Raw genomic sequence first — 17,500 nt, 5'->3', positions numbered from 1 at the left:
AAATCTTTTACGAGTCATTTGTCCACGGGTGTCTGTCCATATGGCTCCTCATCGTACATTTATTAAAGTTGTTTCGTTTTCCTTGAGTGAACGTTGGAGTTGCAAGAGGATCGCACTCAAAGTCTTGCTGTTGCTGGAAAGTAAAAATGAAAAGGACAATCTACCAGATGCAGTAATTTCCAGTTTTGAACTGACTGCTGGAGACTGCTTGAAACGTAAAATGAGTGGGATCGATATACCATCCCCAGCAGGAGACAGACAGACAGGTGCCCATTAGTGGGTGCGAGAAACTCCCATACAATCCTATGTCATGGCATTTTTAGAGACAAATCTATTTTTGGACTTCCTTTGCCGCAGAAAAAAAAAAGCCATTGCCGGTTCAGTGATGGTATGACGTCAAGTGACATTCAGATTGGTCTTCGGGCTCCTGCTGGAGTCTCATTCGTGGGAAATTCAATCTAAAACTAAATCGGTCTTTGAAAAACCTGTGACAGCAATATACATTACTTGAAAAAATTTCGGACAAAAATAGTGTCCGAAAATAAAACCATCCAAAATTTTAAGCCTCCGAAATTTTTACAGTATAGTATAAAACTTTAAAAGTACACTTTCTGGGCGACGGCATCACATATAAGCCAATATACATGGCTATAAATCGGTTTAGGCGGCTTTGCTCAGTCTTTTATCACTGGAAAGGAAAATATTTGTTTCTTTTATGAAAGACAAAAACATAGATAAATTCCATTTTGCAGTTTATATTTTAATCTTCGACCCTAGCCCAGTTTTATGATACAGCAATTGCATTGCCAGTGCCAGTGGTGCTAATCCTCTTCATTGTCATCTTCTTGCCTTCTCTCGCCATGCAGTAGAGGACATTCCAACCCCAGTCATAACTAAAGCTCAAGTAGCCCCCGTGCTCAACCAATATGGTACTGTCATTGGCCATAACTATTCCCTTGGCAATTGCATTTATCACGGCAGCTGTTACCAGGGCACTTTTTAGTCGCAGGGCTTGTATCGTTTCGATGGTCTTTTTCATACGGTCTTCAGGCAGTAATGCAGGTCGCCCACGCTTTCTGAAGGTAATTTCGCTAACAGGCCCATCTGTTGTTTGTTTGGTTTAAATGAAAGCTTTCTTGAAATCACTGACCGTTTGCTTAGTAAGTCGAGGATATTTTCCTTTCAACAGACGCACTGTCTGGTTGACTCCGTGCCTTACAGCATGCTGACCTATTTCTGCTCTTTCCTCGGCTGACCACTTGATGTATTTTCCTCGCTTTGTACCTTCGTTTTCTAGCACAGTGAATTCTTTGTTACTTCTTCGGTTTCTCTTGCAGTGAGGTTTACAACATCCATTCTATCTTCTTCTGTCGGTGCCAATGACATTGCTTGTAGAGGGGTTTTCAGTGGCTTTTGAAAATAATTTAAAATAGACATGTCTGTAATAAAACTGATCAAGAAAACTTTCGAACAATACGAAATAAGGTTCGCTCAAACCTACTGACAAAGTCGTGAATGGCGCCAAGACGTGAAAAGGCGGCGGGAAAGTCCCCAGAGCATGTTGCAATAAAGCAGGAAATACCCCAAGAATGTCATTTCGCAATTAGTCTGTTTATGTACAACAACAGTAAAACGAGCGAAATTCGAGAATTTCGAATTATTCAAACTTTAAAGAGAAATGGAAATTGTCGTCAAGCACCTGATCGCTAGCCGAGGTTGGCATGTTTATGGCCAAAGAGAACGAGACGCAGACGCACTTTTTGTTGATCAGTACGCTGTTGCCTGGATGATGAAGAGCAAAGAAGAACTTGTAGCTTATGTTGTCGGCCAGGTTCCACAAGAAATATCACGTTATGTGTACTTTTTCCTACATCACGGTGGCAGCGTCGATGCAACAGTTGAAGATGAAGGGTACAGGCCTTCTGATAGTCCTCCGAGCTACGTTTAATATTGAAGACAGCAAGTGGTTATTTCTTCTTCGTCTCAAAGAGCTTATTCAAAAGAACTACGAGCTTCTTGATCTATCACCTTGGTCACCGACAGCTACAGATGAAGAACGACACGCTAGTGACAATGAAGAGGACCTTTCAATTGTGTTGATTGATGATGATGATGATGATGAAGATGAGAATGGCTACCACTGAGAAGATACCCGTGGCCCCGGGACTCTTGAAGGAAGCGAAACTGTTGTTCCAGCGAAAGATCAAAACCCCACAAGCCATACACAGTGTGCCAGAAGATCTGATTCTCAATTTCGATCAAACCCCATTGTCCTACGTCTGTTCCGCAAAGGGGGAAAAGAGTGTGCCACTTGTGGGAAAGGGGAAAAAGAAGCAGATTACTGGAACTTTCACAGTAACAATGTCAGGTCTTTTTCTCCCAATGCAGCTAATTTATGAGGGTAAGAGCCCGCGATGCCTTCCACAAGGAATCACGTTCCCGGAAAACTTTAACTTCACTTTCACTCCAAACCATTGGGGCAATGAAGACAAAGTGATCGAGCACTTGGAGACGGTTGTTTTTCCGTTTGTCGTGGAGAAACACAAAGAGCTTTCCCTTCCTGATGAGCAGAAGGCTATCCTAGTATTTGACGTGTTCAAAGGACAGAAGACGGAGCATGTTCAAAGGCTTATTGCCGATAACAACTGCATTAGCGTTTTTGTTCCAGCCAATATGACCAACTATTTCCAGCCGCTCGACTTGACAGTAAATGGTCCTGCCAAGCAGTTTCTGAAAGGAAAGTTTCAGGAGTGGTATGCAACACCTCGACCGCCTAGCTGGAACTCTAGATTGCCTATCTTGGCCACCTAGCTTGGCCGCTTAGCTGGAACTCTAGATTGCCTATCTTGGCCAAAAGAAGGATTAGGGTTTTGTAGTCCACGGTGACTAATGGGAATAAATAAAAAATAACACAACAACATTAAAATTGGGACAAGGTATATTAACTGCAGTTGGGTTATTGAGCAAATGATTCAAAACACCATACATTTTAAAGAGGTCCTTAGTACAGATAAGAAGAGTAACCCTAAACTAAGAGTACATTTGACCATTTTGACGAATACCTTCCACCAAGCAACTGATATCTCCAAAGAAACTTTTAACAACTTTCAAAAGCATATCAAATATATCTCACCAATAGAGTCAACATTATACTTTATGCCGTCAACAATAATGCCTTGTTCCTTGATTATCCTTTTTTGCTCACCTAAATCTTTAAGAAGAATCTTAAGGTTTCCCGTAGCAAATTAAACAGGTATAAGTTTGATCAGAAGATAACAGTAATTGAAAAAACACTACAAATGTTGCTGTTGAAAGCTCCAGTGTAGCAGTATTGCAGCTTTGTCTACCATCTTCTTTTCCTAACAGCAGGAACCTTTGTATTCTATGAAAACCATCTTTGTCAAATATTATTTGTAGACATGCTCATACTGATATCTATCCATACCAAATTTAAATAAGAAAAATCGTGAGCTAATCGTGAGTATTTTAAGCACAGCTTAAAATACTGGTGGCACCAAAAAATCAGAAAACTTCAAACGTTGTGTAAGTAATCTTTTATTTTGAACGATCCCTGTGTTTCTTTCGACTTTCAGGCTCTTACTGTACGTTGGAGATAACAATAATACTGTCATGTGTTTTTTAAATTAACCTTCTCAATTTCACGTAGCATTACACTTCATGGTACGTTCAAGACAACAGAAAAATCTGCATTCCGAGTTCCTTTTGAACTTAACAATAACACTGTCAGTTTACTGCTCACAAGTTTCATTTAATTTTGATTTGTAAAAGTAATACACTTTTGGTTTAAAGCTGATACACAGCTTAGACGTAGAACCACGTCAATAATACAACATCAACGCGATCATTCGAAATCCAGTGAGTCCCATGAATCAGCAACTGATCTCTGACCACTGCTAAACCACTTGACAACTGCTGGTGTTGGGTCAAAAGCTTCTAATTCTGGTCCTTTCATACTGATGCGGATTAGGTGTTCTGTTGTCGACACGTGGAGGCTGCTTCTTACATCAGACTTGATTCTCCTCTGGGCAGAAAATCCCCGCTCACACTGAGCACTACTTATGGGAATAACCAAGATAATTTCAGCCAGGTGGAGCAGGTTCTGAGGAAAAAGAAACTTAAAGTAGTACAATATTACAGATCATGTAATTCAAAAAAACCATGAGCGTTTCGTACGCGAATAAATTACATTGTTGACTGCTCATTGATTTAACTGGGATATACTTCATTGTTTTAAAATCGTTCTTACCTTGAAGAAAAAAAGTCTCTTAACCCAGGTTGTTTTGACATTCTTGGCTCTGGCTTGACCTTTCACATCGACTGGTGAACTCGATTGCCGAGAAGCACGTGCTTTAAAGGCGGCTTTCACTTGCACGTGTCAGCGGAGTCTTCGCAAAACCAAAAGGGGCTGGGATGGAATGTAGACATTGAGCTACGAGTTCGGAGAAACCACAGGGGAAAACGACAAATAAGACACACGCTGATGCAAGGAAAATAATGTAACTATATTCTTTGGATCCTGATTGTGTCATACCTAGGATTGAATTTATTATTTCACGCTTCCGTTTCGTGTCTGACGAGTTGAAGTACATAAGGATGGTCAGGCAAGAAAGCAGAGTTGAGTGGCGATGAGCTCAGTCGCACTAAACTCCAGGATTTTTAGGCGCGCAGGTGCGACCACACATGATTTTTTAGGCGCACAATTAAAAATCTAGTCGCATGTCCGACCAGCTGGTCGCAAACTGTGAGCCCTATAATTGCACAATATTAGGTCATAAATCTATTAAAATGCCAGTCCCATCAAAAGGCCTTAACTGAACTTGAAATACCTTTATACTTTTAGTGACATTGACAATAAAATAGAACATTATTGGAAGTGGTACACAGTTTTGTACAGAGATAAAGTCTCATTGTGAGGACTTGAGAGAAGGGGAAACCTTGCACCTGTTTTGAAAATATGAAAGACATACCTGTTTTCTTGACAGTTGGCTATTGCCAATGGATAACCGACTTGGCACTCTGTTGGCTATAGACAGGTCCCACACGGGGAACAACTCCCAGTAACACCTGAGTCGTCAGATTACATTACCACAAAAGGTCTTCCATCAAGCTTGATCATAAGGTGGAGAGTTGGCAAGTAAATTTGATGTAGCCTCTGTTCACGCACAATCATCTCACATACAGGATACAATTCCACTTGCCACCTTTCTCACTCCAGCATACTCCTTGCACACACCAAAAATTACTTTTTAGCAGCCATCTTCTGATTTAGGTTTAAAAACATTGGTGTGTCAGAGGATTTCTGTACAAAGAATGGAAAACAAAAACAAAAAGAAGTAAGAAAACACATATCACAATTAATAACAAATTGAAGTAATTCTTCGGAGAGCCAACAAACAAAACTTTACCTTGTGAAATCAATGTGAATGAATAATTAACTTTCAGGATAGATTTGTAGGGTTTAAAGGTAGAAAGTAGACAAACATTTCATTGAATAAATGTAAACATTACAATACATATAAAGACAAAACTGTCAACTTTTGTCATTTTGAATGTCTAAATATTGTATTTGATGCACATCAGGAAAGAGAGGTTTTTGCTTTCGCTCATACAGATTTTCCTGTCCATTCCCTCCCTCCCAATAAACAGACTGATTTAGCAACAGAACAGGAATGTGTGTTGACCTTTGAGGAGAGCAAGGAGAATAGTTTGGACACTACTGATTCAAGTTCGTAATGTGTATTCTTGATGTGCACACTCTTGTCAACAGACATTCCCATTTTGCTGCTAAATTAGCCGTATACCATGGTCCCCCATTTCGTACTAGGGGAAGTTCCATTTCTTACTCTGGAATCCAAACCCTTAATTTTTGGTTAGTACCCATTGAAAAAAGAAATCCGAATGTTTATTTTTTTTGTCGGTTCCTTTGAAAAAATGTCCAAGGGGTCCACATTTTGTCAGCTTCTTCAAATAAAAGATATGAATCCTCCCCCCCCCCCCTCCACTTTCCAAAACCCACTATCCTTAGGGGGCAGTGGATAAAAAGTGGAATGTCCCTAGCATGCAAGTCACCATTTATATTTTGAAGAGGTTTAAAAAGGGACCTTTTTACAAGAAAACTTAACCACTGCGGCAACACCATACTACCCTCACTTAATTTCCAAAAATGACAACGTGAGCAGCTACTACAAAACCTTACCCCTGTTCTTCCAAGCTTTGTGATTATTAATGACAGCTTGTCACGTATTTCCCAATACTCTTGCCTTTGTTTTGAAATCAAGCACCACCCAATCTGGAACACGGAAGCTTTCCATGTACTTAGAAAATGTTTCATCGCCAACAAGCTCCTGTCCTGTTCTCTTTACCCCTTCCCTTACCGCCACATCTTGGACGGTCTCTTTAACGATGGCTTTCACCTCAGGGTCACCAAGGGTGCACATACTAGAAAGCACCGATGACAGATTCTCCCGGCTCTGTTCACAGAGATCTTGCACGTGTTTCATAACTCGACTTCCCCATTTTTTGATCAGTAACATCTTTCCCGGGTGTCTAAATCAGTGTTTCCACTTATCTCCTTCAAATTAGGCGAGCCACCACTGTTTAGAGGAGTTACCAGTGAAATTGGCGTTGCTTTTGTCTTCGGCGTACTGAAAGACCTGGAGGCATTTTGAGGCGCCAAGCTGCAATTGGTCGCTCACTAACATCTTCAAGAAAACTCGTACTGATCATGTTTAAGTCTAATTCGTTCACAAAATCTTTGAGTTTGTGGAAGGCAACAGGCAACTTTTCCTTTACATCCACTGCGTAGAAAAGTCCAAACAAGTCCAAAGCTAATAGAAATAACTTGGAATCAGTTTGAGGATTTCTTATCCATAAAGGGGCTACCATCTTCAAGCTGAAGGTTTCCACTTTCAACTCGGTGAAATTCGTCTGGAAAACTTGCCACCAACGGCGATCGCCTAAAATAATTGGAAGGACTACCTCCGCAAATTTCGCCAGAAGGACAATGCCAGTTCCCCAAAGGAATTTTTGTCAGACCAGCTGTGGTTTGATTTAAGATCTATGATCATTGGGCTGCAGAAGACAGTGGAAATTAAAATGACACACTTTAAGGACGCTGTCATTGAACCTGTGATAATAAACCAAGACATTTTAGGGAACATTTTTTGCCAGGAACGAGGTTCAAATGGACAGAATAATCATCCTAAATATTATATGTACAGTTCAACCATGACAGCTGTAAATATTGGACAATCGGTTGTAAGCAAAAAGGATAATGCATTCAGAAAAGGAAATACAGCAGCTCTTCCATTTGCTAGTCTGCCGCTGGAACACCCCTTTTCTAAGAAACGAAAACTACACTTAATTAATGTGTTCATTCGTAGCATTTTTCAAGTCTGCACTAAAATATCCTGAAAGAACCAAAATATCCTGAAAGAACCAATTTTGCATTTAAATTAGTACATAATTATATAACAGGAGTGTACAGTATCCTTTTATCAAAATGGAATGGGATAGTTGTTAAACCAGCTTGGCTTCTTTTCTGTTTGACATATGATACTTAAGTCTAACAATTTGCCAGAAATATTGAATTTCAATAATCAGTTTTTAATTAAGTGTAGTTCTAATGCTTGTACATCTTCAATGGCTTGCCAATTGACATCCCTGACAGGGGCAATTTTTAAGATTTCTCTGGGGTAGCTCACTGATGGGATTTTCACGCGTAAAGTCCAACACCTGCACATCATTAATTGATTCGCTCTTCATAAAGCTGTATAAAGTAGTCCTCCAGTGAATTCATATGATGAGTGAATAATCACTTTGTCCAAGGTAAGCCCTTTATGCACTGTTGCTGCCCAATGGAACTTGAGAGGCATTTGGGAACTTGAGCCAATACTGTGGCCGTCATTATCAACATTAAGCCATGACACGTCATGGATAACATGTTCACCCTCACTTACTTTGATGACAGCGTTGTCGTCAACGAGTTTTCTTACAAAAAAGCCTTAGGTCCCGTTGTGGATATTGGCGCTGATGTTATACAAAACGATGATTGGGGCACCATGCTTGAAATATGACACGGAAGGTGCTGGGCAATAAAGGCCTTGAAGATTACTGGTGTCGCCGATCTCCCTTTCAAGACTCAAAATGGCTTCAACATTTTCGTTGTCACACCTTCCAATGCGGAGATGTCGCAAGATATTCCGGTAAAGCACCTCACCTTCGTCCTGCCGATGCACTGTTGTCAGGTTGATTGTATGCGGGAACAAGGATGGGAATAAATAAGAAGGGACATTGGCCGGCCATTGTCGAACTTGTTTGCGACAGGCAAAAAGGTCGTACATTGCCATGAATTTGCGATGTAATCTCGTAAACTATTGGAGGGATGAAGCTTAAACTCATCTATCAAGATCCGTCGCCATTCAGGTGACATTTTCAGTATTTTTGTGTTAACTCCAGTTTGAAGTGCAGGAGGTCGCGGCTGACGGCCACTAAGTTGCAAGTCTTGTCTCCCTCTCTTGTCTTAACCGTCACCAGCCAAAAACATTTTCACTATAATACGCTTTAGACAGCCCAAGAAGGCGAAAAAACACCATACATGATTTGATTAAGGTTTCATTTAACTTTATTGGGATATTCAGAGCTTTATTCATGACCCTCATAGATTCTCTTCGTTTCATATAAACATATCTTAAACCACAAACACATACAGTGGTCTGCCTGTAATGGCACTGAACTCGGGATGCCTGGTGACGAGTATAAGTCCCCCCGGAGGGAGGGGAGTCCCAAATTCCTCATTGAGTGTTGTTTTGAGCAATTTGGGATTGCCCTCCCTCCAGAGGACTTATTATACTCGTCACCAGGCGTCTCGAGTTCAGTGCCATTTTGAATTGGACACTTTGCAAGGACAATGGTTTCTGGCTGCCATTTTAGCAGGTTAACTTACAAGTTCTACAGAGCCTGGTGGCTTTGCGTTGCTACCTGGAGATGCTTCAGTGGATTCATGGTTTGGAGAAATTCATGTTCCACAAGCCTGGCGTGTTTATTTAGCGACTGGATTCGATTTTCGCTTGTTTTGGGTCGATCAGAGTCCCGACGCTGGCTTCCGTCTCCTACCTTGTCACTATACTATGAAGGAAGGTAAACGGGGACCATTTTTCCCTTAACTTCGTTTACGTATTAAATACAACAGCAGCTCACCACATGGTAAGCTTCATCAATTTCCATTTTCTAGCAAATTTCCAGACCTAAACCTCGCCTCATATGTTCTCTATATTTACCTATGTGGCGCACACAGTGAGCCTGGGTTACCTGTCGATATGGTCCAAAACTGAAGTTTATTGAGGTTTTCATCTGAAGTACCTGATTCAATCTTTCTGGAAAATAAATTATTGCCAAGTGGAAGTGCTTGGTGTGATATTCTGACTTATAAGGTGGGTGTAGTATTTTTGCTTACAGATAAGTTGCTGGAACAAAAACGATATCAGATTAAGTCAGGTAAAGAGAGAGTGCACCAAATAGAGCGTAGATAATTGCTTGATTTATCTTGAAAAGGCACAATTGACTCCATTTGTAATTTTGATAAAACAAATGAAAGGATTAAGTTGTGATAATTTTCGAGTAACTTATCAAGAAGAGATTCAAAACATTCACAAATCTCGGAAAGTGCTGCAGGCGGTAACTGAGATCTTGTTGGTTACTGCTATTAAAGCTGCCAGGCCCTTACCTAAGAGGTAATTCCACATCAAGAGATTGAAGACAAATCACATGGAAACTTTGAGCGTTGAGCTATTTTCATTGACCAGCTGCTGTTAAAATCGGCTCGTTGTGCCATTCTTGACTTGATCCTCGCGAGAATCGAGGATCAATCCTTGACACTGGATTCTCGCATGTCAATTATTCATACACGATTACACAACAACAGCAACTACGAAATTTCAAACTATAATCTCATGTGGATTAAAATATAAAAGCAAAACAGTGAGCTTTATCGTGCAACAGATATTGTCATGAATCGAATGTAAATTTCCAATGGAAACATGTACATGTAGCAAAAGCTTTTTCATCCAACTTTGGATACCTCGAGTTTGGCGTTCGTATGAGGGCAACATGTTGTTGTTTCTATTTCTCTTGTCCTGCCTTTTTTGTAAATATTATTTCCCAGTGTGACCACATCTTACGCAGGTATCAAAAACCGTAGTCGAGGAAAAGTGCAAAGCATCAAAATTAAATATGAAAGTGGTTTCACTTCTGGGTGTTCATTTCTTTAGGATCCACCACATCAAATAAAAGTCATGACCAACACATAATAAATGAATAATGGTATTTTGTACTAAATACAGCAAGTGTGGTTTTCCGCTGGCTGAGGAACGAAAGAAGCAAAAAACGTTTTTGTCGTACATGGCTGGGAGTCTGGGTACAGGTCTGCAGGGGATTTCAGGTCACGTGACTCGTGTAAAGTTTCAGTTTTTGTTTTGCCATCCGCCATTGCCTGACATGTGTGTTTAGCACTTTCAAAATTCAATCTGTTGATATCGCTTGTTTGCTGTGTTCTCATTTTCTTCCATTTCTGATGGCGAAGGATAATTTTCGTACGAAATCTAGAGTTGCTAATTGGCTTGAACCCTACAAGAGCCCAGCAAATCGTTCTTCCATGCGAAGTGACGATGATCGTACATCTGGTCGCAGTTCTCATGGCGGGTCAAGTAGAAGCAGTCATGCACGTTCTTCACCTTCCCGCACCTGTTCAGAACCACCGGACTGCGCGAAGGAGCTTCTTAAATTAAAGAACTTGCACAGCGAAATCTCAGGGCGCTCAGAAACCCCGTGCAGCAGATCCAGAGTTTTGCTTTGCTGCTAACAAAAGGCAATACCAACTAAACAAGGAAGTGTTGGAGAAAATTGAGGAGGCGCTGGTGATGGATGATGGCGAGGACCGCACTAAAAAGCTCACAGAAGGTAAGGATTTGCTCGCGGAGAGGAACAAGCACATTTTACTTGCTGAAAAGTACGGCTGGGATACCAGTGCTAGCAACTCGGATGACGAAAAGAAGATACAGAAGGCTGTTAAGGAAAGCAAACAGTTGAGGGAGGAAAAGAAAAGAGTGGCTTCCTCCAAGGTTCCGAGGACTAAGGGAGTTTTTCAATGTGCTTCGGAAAGGAGGGTTACGTGACGCAATTAGTGGCGGGAAAACAAAGTCAGCCGCCTAACGGGCGGTCTGTCTGTTCGTTTTCGTTGCTTCAAGCCAGGACACTTTGCCAGGGAATGCCGCTCTGCCATTGTCCAGTCCACAGGAAACTATCAACAAACAAGCCAGTGAATTCCTGATGTCTGGAACGGCCAACGATCTCAGCTGTGATTGTTCTGTGAGTGACTCTTTTTATGATATAATTGGAGAGGATTTATTTGTTGACGTTAATCATAGTTGTGTTGTTGTTAAAGGTCGATTGCGAGAGAACATTGCTTTCTGGCAGAATATCGGTGCAAGTAATTGGTTGCTGAGAGTTATTTGTGAAGGTTATTGTTTACCCTTTGTTGAATTACCTCAGGTGAAGTTTTTTCAGAATCACAAGAGCGCATTATGCAATGCGGTGTTTGTGTGTGCCATGATTTCTAAATTGCTGAAGTCCGGTGCATTGGTGGAGGTGAGTCCTACGGACCTTCTTGTATGCAGTCCATTGGGCGTAGCCATGAACAGTTCAAGGAAATCTAGGCTTATGATGTATTTACGTTATGTCAATCAACATCTCCGTTCATGTAAATTCAAGTATGAAGACATACGTACAGCAGCTGATTTGTTCCAACAAGGTGACTGGTTCTTCAAATTTGACTATACCAGTCGATATTTGGAAAATTTTCCAGAGCATACAAAGTTCCTTGGCTGCTCTTGGATTGTTCATGGCTCCTGTAAATTTTTTAAGTTCACCGTTTTGGCTTTCGGCCTGTCAGTTGGTCCTTTTATCTTTACAAAGGTCCGAAAAGCCCTTAGGAAGCACTGGAGAAGGCTGGGAATTCGTTTATTTACTTCCCTAGATGATGGTGCAGGGGCAGATTCTGATTTCTCTGAAGTGCAGCAGGTTTCGACATGGTGCAAGCGGATGTGCGGCATAGCAGTTTTGTAGCCAGTGATGTGGAGAACCAATGGGTGCCAGTCCAATCTGGAAAGATGTTGGGTTATGTCCTGAATTTACATGCTGCAACTTTTCAAGTCCCCCAAAGAAGGGTAGATGCTTTTCACCATGTGCTTAGGGATGTTATAGCTCACAAGTTTGTAGTATCTGTATGCATGGCGGCCCGGTTTACAGGACTCCTGGCTTCCATAAGTTTGGCGCTGGATCCAGTGGTATGCCTTCGGACTAGAAGCTTATACTGGGACACCTTACAAGCTGCTTCTTGGGACAGCCCTTTCCAGTTATCTGCAGATGCCCCAGGTGAGGTTGTTTTCTGGGAGAAGAATTTTCGTAATGCAGGCTATCCGATCTGGTCTCCTAGTCCAAAGCCTGAAGTTTCGACTTACTCAGATGATAGTGATTCTGGTTGGGGAGGATTCGCTGTGCAGGTTGGGGGACAAGTGGCAGTAGGAAGTTGGTCAGTCGATGAGAGTAACAAGAGCTCCACCTTCCAGGAACTGCGGGCAACTGGTCTAGTTCTGAAGTCTTTTGCTCCCTTACTATGAGGCACGGAGGTTCTACACAGAACTGAGATCATTCTGTCAATAGGCAGCCGCAAACCCGACCTTCACAATGAGGCAGTTAATATATGTAGACTGTGCAGGGAGTTTAACATTCGTCTAGCCGTGGAATGGATCTGCAGGGATTTTAATGGGGTCGTGGATTGAAGATTCCAATGACTATAAGCTCGATCCTTCCTGTTTTGCTTACTTGGGCAAGTGTTTGGGTCCTCACACAGTCGACCAGTTTGCGAGTGTGAAGACTAAGCAGTTGGATAGGCTTTGTAGCAGATTCCTCAACCCTGGTTGTGAGGCTGTTGATGCCTTCACTGTCTCATGAGCAGGCGATTACAATTGGCTGTTTCCTCCACCATACCTGGTTCCTCGTGTCAGATGGAGGAGAGGATGGAGACCTCTTAGTCCCAGAATGGTATTCTGCACCATGGTGGCCCCTGCTTATTACCAAGCCTGGTACGTGGAGGGGGTTTGTAACAAATTCCCTTAGGATCCAACCTTATGAGGGCATCTTTATTACAGGAGCAGCTGCCAGCTGTGTCTTTGCAGCTAGTGCGCCACCTTTTGGTCTACTGGCACTTCAGCTTTGCTTCTGTGGCTCCCATGTTGGGACTTAGAGGCTTACCTGCTGCCTTCTAGGAACAATGACGCAGCTGCTGGTGATACCTTAGCGATCCATTCACGCCCTTGGTGGCTGGTGCCATGCACGTCATCATGTCTGCTATTCTTTGAGTTACTAGCCTGTTATGGGCTCCTGTTTGTTTTTACCCAGCTGTTATGGCTATCAGCTGTTTTGGCTCCTAAGGCCTGTTATGGGCTCCAAGCTGTTACGGCTTCCTTAATATTTCTGTATGGACCCACGTTTTTGGTGTGTGCACATGCATGTGGATCTACTCCTCTTTTATGGTTTGTGTGCTTACTGGATTTGTCTCCGTTCTTATGGCATTTATCATTGCATTGCAGCCGTACAACCCATGGTGGAGGAGGTTATCTTCCCAGCTGAATTTCAGGTGGATTGTTTTGACCATCCGGAATTGCGACAGCTAGCAAAGGCGCTACCAGCTGTATTGGTTCGTGATCACGCTGCTACAACCGTTGCGACTTATCTGCGCGCTTATAAATCCTGGAAGTCATGGGCTGGTTGTCACCATGCTGCTATTTTGCCGGCACACTGTGTGGTCTTCACCCTGTACGCCTGGTCATTGTCTTCGCTGAATTTGCTGTACGGTGTGAGTTGGGTTCATAAGAAGAGTGGCTACCAGGAGCCAAGTGAGTATCCGACAGTGAAGCAAGTGGTTGATGCTGCCAGGCCAATTCTTGCCAGGTCAGCTGAACGTAAAGAGCCATTGTCTTCTGTTCTGGTGCGGAAAGTGATCAGTCGCCTTGAGAAGGGTAACCTGGTGACCTCCAGCTGGCAGCCTTGCTTTCCCTGGGTTTCTTTGGTTTTCTTCGATGGGATGACATGCACTGTTTGTCAGTAGATAGCTTTTATTTTGCTGATTCCCATGTAGCTATTTTTCTGGAAAAACGGAAGAATGATCAGTTCTGCGAGGGGTCATGGGTTTTTGTAGCCCGTTGCAGTACACCCCCTTGCCCAGTTAAAATCATTGAGAAATTCCTGAGAATTGCAAACCACTCCACTCCGTTTTTTCGACGTGTGTTGCATACCAAGCAAGGAGTTCATCTGCGGAGAGTGGCAATGTCTTACAGTCGGGCAAAGGAGCTGATCAAGAAGGAGCTTGGCAAGGAAGGTCTGGACCCCACTAGGTTTGGAATTCATAGTCTGCGTTCAGGAGGAGCTTCTGCAGCAGCTATGGGTGTGCCAGACAGACTCTTCCAGAGGCATGGAGGTTGGAGGAGTGAGAAGGCTCAGAACAATTACATAAAGGATTTTTTTTAGACCCGCTTCTACTTGTTACAAAGTCAATTTAGGATGGGCATTGGCATTCTTTTTCATTCTGTTGTTTATGCAACAGCTGGCGAAGTGAGAAGGCTCGGAACAATTTACATAAATAATAGTCCTTGGATGCGCTTCTACATGTTCAAAGTTAATTAAGGATAGACATTGACATTGCCTTTGATTCCACGCTGTTTTGCCAACAGCTTGTTTCTTGTGTTTAGTTACTAGACAGTCAAGGAACTCTATTTCCATCATTACATGTCGACTTTGCCGTCGAAATAGTTTTTTGTGTGCATAGAAAGTATTTTATGAGTTAATTTTTCCTATATTTTGCGCTCTTTACGTTGTAGATTTGTGTGTTTTGGCTTGGCATGGCTCCCAGCGGTGTGTGAGAAATGTGGTTTTCCGCTGGCTGAGGAACGAAAGAAGTGGAAAATGTTTTTCTCACACATGGCTGGGAATCTGGGTACAGGTCTGTGGAGAATTTCAGGTCACATGGCTGGTGTAAAGTTTCAGTTTTTGTTTTGCCATCCACCATTGCCTGACATGCCCCACCCACGAAGTACTTGTAGAATGTTTCAGTTGAGGTGATCTTATTCTCTTGCCACTTTTTTGTGTCATTGTAAGACAACTATGTTCTTTTGTTAATAAAGGTCAGGCTGTGTGGTTCGGCTTGGCGTGGCTCCCGGCGGTGTGTGAGAAGGTTAATGCTATGTGTTTCCATTAATATAAAATAATTTATAAGGTTTTAAAAGCCAGATAAGAGACTGTGGATTTTTTTCTGTCATAAACAAACGTTTACTGTTTTGGTTGATTGATAGCAATCAGAAATTTGACGATCCTAAAGTAATCTAGGACACTAACTGTTGATTTTTGTTGTAAGCGAATAAGCAACAAGGCTGCACTCATTTATTCAAACTTTTTCAATGATTTGATAACATTTCGAGCAATGAAACTTGGGGTCTCGGGCGAGTAATTACGGAATACTTTTACGTTCAAAGGAACAGTTTTTGTAAATCTGAAGTTAACATACATTGGATTCGCTCTGACGAAGGGCTAACGCTCGAAATGTCAGCTTTTAGAATCTCTGTACGGTGGCCAATTTACATTATCAATATCAACTCTGTTGATAAAACCAAATTTTTGTATACATGTGTACAGAGGACATTTGTTTCCAGAAAGGTCTGCTACTGCAGTGTTATTGATGACATGTATCCAGTAAGGTCTAAGCCCATAGAGTTAACTTGAAATACCACTCCAGTGTATAGGGTCGAAGACAGTTTACAGTCCGTGTGTCGAGGTATGCTTCGATTATACCGACAAAGAATAATTATCTCCTCCGCAATCGCACAGAATACATGTAGTTTCAAAGATTTTTCTCTCTCAAAATACTACAGATGTAATTTTCACTAACACCCTACAGTCTAGGTTACATTTAGAAGTCTACAGAGTAAACTTTTGAATTCATACCACCCCGGTCTGATTGTGTCGAAGACTGTTTACAGTCCGTGTGATTGTTAAGTATGCCTCCATTATATGGCCAAAAAAATAATTATTTCCTCCGCAATCGCACATAATAGTGTCGTTCGTTGTGATCTCGTCCCAATTTCAGCAACCAGATTTGAAAGAGGGCTAAAGTTCCTCGGTTTTCTGCATTACTCCCGAAGAGCATTCTCCATGAAACTTTGGCAGGCTTATCTTTCGTTCATATTCCCAGTTGCATTTGTGCTGTTAGTCTATCAAGGAATCAGTCAAGCCGACCAGCTCATTAAATTCTTGATCCTCTCGAAAATCGAGGATCAAGTCAAGAATCGAGACTCAAAAGACACTGTCAACTTACTTTTGCATGGTACTGTATGTCTCACATTAATAAGAAAAACTTAAGTGGTTTAGTACAAAAGCCATTGAAGAGAAATGAAAGGAAAACCTTTTAAACATTTTAACACTATTATCACCGAGTCACTACGTCTCACCTGGGAAAGGGCCATTGAAAAGAAACTGAAAATCGTAAGCTGTGGGGTAAGTGCATGTAAGCAAAGCCGCTTAAGTAAAATTTGTTGAGATGAAGAACAGCCTCTGTGTTCGTTTTTATTTCTGACATTTCTGGCTTTAATAACAGTTTCTTCTCAGTTTATCCTCACCTACTCGGGAGTTTTTTGCAATAGAGATATTTGAAAAACAGTCAGGTTATTGCAGTGATCAATAAGAGTCTTTCTCAACTGTGTAACAATATAATATGTGATTGTATAAAACAAATAAGCAAAAGAAGAAAAAAAGGGGACTCACCTATGTTCATTGGGTCATTGTTGTCAACATAACTTGGCTGGATGTCAAGTGTACTTAGGCTAATGTGTACAAATGCAGACTTGACAAAGTACACGTAAATCTTGCTGAACTTGGTCGTTCTCTAGAATGAATGATTCTAAGGAAAGTGTTGCCGCTTCATTATTCGTTCTAGTTTGGTGAATGTGTTCCCCCTGAGCGGTACTGTTGGTACTGATTTGTAGCGAGAGTTATTCTTTGTGTGTTCTGTGCTATTGTAGGTTGTACATGTGAGACTCTGCTACTTTTGATGTTACTGCAGGTGTGGTAAGTGCGATTTTTTCTGGTGTATATTTAAAAGTGAAATGAATATTAAAATAAATTTCGCCCAAATTTTATCAAAATATTCGCAACAAAAATGCAAGAAAGCGATCTCAAAATGGGGGGAGCTACCCTATTTTGACAGCGAAATGAAAGGAAAGGCTGGCTTTTCCAAGCTCGAAGAGCTTCATTGTGCGACAAGTGCTGGTCCACCAACGAAAACATAGCAAATAACATAAAAAAATTTCGCCTCACATCGTGATTTTAATGTTCCGATTTTAATATTTTCCTTATCATTTCGTCAGTGCCCTTA

General features: G+C 41.6%; 2 pseudogenes; one reads left to right on the top strand and one right to left on the bottom strand.

Moving 5' to 3' along the window:
- Positions 1-2,794: 2,794 nt before the first annotated feature.
- LOC137971677 (uncharacterized) lies at positions 2,795-8,325 on the bottom strand (annotated as a pseudogene).
- Positions 8,326-10,937: 2,612 nt separating this feature from the next.
- Positions 10,938-12,600, top strand: LOC137971676 (uncharacterized; annotated as a pseudogene).
- The last annotated feature ends 4,900 nt before the right edge of the window (positions 12,601-17,500 follow it).

Source organism: Montipora foliosa, chromosome 9 (genome assembly GCF_036669935.1).
Source record: "Montipora foliosa isolate CH-2021 chromosome 9, ASM3666993v2, whole genome shotgun sequence".
NCBI lineage: Eukaryota > Metazoa > Cnidaria > Anthozoa > Scleractinia > Acroporidae > Montipora > Montipora foliosa.
Note: the sequence above shows the minus strand (reverse complement) of the source record. Positions and strands in the feature narration are given on the sequence as shown.